General features: G+C 32.6%; 1 pseudogene; it reads left to right on the top strand.

Moving 5' to 3' along the window:
- The window catches only part of LOC112504422, a 28,457-nt pseudogene that overhangs the window by 12,042 nt on the left and 14,792 nt on the right, over positions 1-1,623 (top strand).

The following is a 1,623-nucleotide window of genomic DNA, read 5'->3' as shown; positions in this document are numbered from 1 at the left end:
AAAAACGTAAAAGAGACATTTAGTACAATAGGCCTAATCACCTATTTATACTAGTAAGCTAATTAGAAGATAACTATCTAATGAGACTTTTTAGCTAATCTTCTATTAACAATTAATGTTTATCTAAACTATTGATAAGTTTTAATATTAAGATAAACTTGAAGTGTAGTTGTCGACTTGTCATCTCCAGTTGTCTTCCATGGTATGATGAATCATCCTTATATTTAAATCTTCATTGTATGCCTCTGGATGAATTGCTGAAAAATTCTCTAAGTGTTATTGACCAGAGGGGCGATGAAGATGCTCTTTCCATCGCATCCCTTGTTGTCCATCGGCCCTCTGGTTGTTCACCAGACTTAGCCAATTCTGCCTTGATGTCTTCATCGGTCTTCTGGTTCTTCATAACTTATTGTTTTTCATTACTTTTTCACTTAACACTTTTACATTCCTTTCAATTAATAACTTTTGGATATAAATACACCATTGATACTCATCTTAGAGATATTGGAGCATATTGACTTGAAGATCATCAATTTCGAGAATTTGGAGCATATTGATTTCATGTATAAAACAAATTGTCTTATGAAATCGAACTCCAATGACCTTAAATTATAATCTAAAATTAATTCCGGTTGATAGTTTAGAGTTGATCTTTTACGATTTATAAAATTAATTCCGAATAAATTTTGAGAATATGGAATAGGGATGATAATTTACTTGTTACCTTTATCAGATGATAAATATATCGAARCAAAAGTTTCAAAGGAGATTAAACAATCTATACTTTAATTTTTAGCAACAAGCATCCATAAACACTATTTCAATACATTGATTACAAATTTATTTTTCCGTGTCGCCCGAGTATATATAGAAAACAAAYCTTACAAAAGATCCATTAGCTTCAACCAACAATATTTGCCAAAACCATTGAACAACATCTCAATATTTGCAGATGGCAATGACCCTTGATCTTGAAAAAAGTCAGTAGAAAACAAAAGAAGTAGAACTAACCCATGTCAAAATCWTAACTTGTGAAGAGAAGTTGACCAAGTTGACACCATCYATCGACTAATTTCAAGTACGAGTCATGAAGACAATCTACTATTATGTGTGGTCTTGTTTGAAGTCTCAAATAGCAAGAACCCGATCGAACCAGTGTTGAGCAGCCAGGTAATATTTACATTGATAGTGAACCACAATCAGGTAAATGCAAGCGATCCAATATGACAAAATTAAACATTTATACCTCTCCTAGACGGGCGTTGATTTTCAAATTTGCAAATTCATCTGCTCGAGTGATGCCTATATTCACAATTGTTGTAGCAGCACCATTGAGCTGCTCTGCACAAATCAATTAAGATCTTTCAATTAAACAAGAAAAYATGACGACAAAACAGTAACTTTTGGATCACAGAAAATTATGTTAAAAACCAAAATTGTGATATATTACGGATGATTTAGAAAATTGAGAACTTTGGCTTGCAAAGGCCACTATTTGATTACACCATCTACTGTTGATCCTCTATCTCAGTGATTTGATGATAATCCCTTTTCACTTATACGTTGTATTTTATGTTTCTGTCTTTTCAGTTCCAGCGACCTTCACTGAGTATGTTCAGTGAT

The sequence above is a fragment of the Cynara cardunculus genome, unplaced genomic scaffold (assembly GCF_001531365.2).
Source record: "Cynara cardunculus var. scolymus isolate 2C unplaced genomic scaffold, CcrdV1 Un_Scaffold_5547, whole genome shotgun sequence".
NCBI lineage: Eukaryota > Viridiplantae > Streptophyta > Magnoliopsida > Asterales > Asteraceae > Cynara > Cynara cardunculus.
Note: the sequence above shows the minus strand (reverse complement) of the source record. Positions and strands in the feature narration are given on the sequence as shown.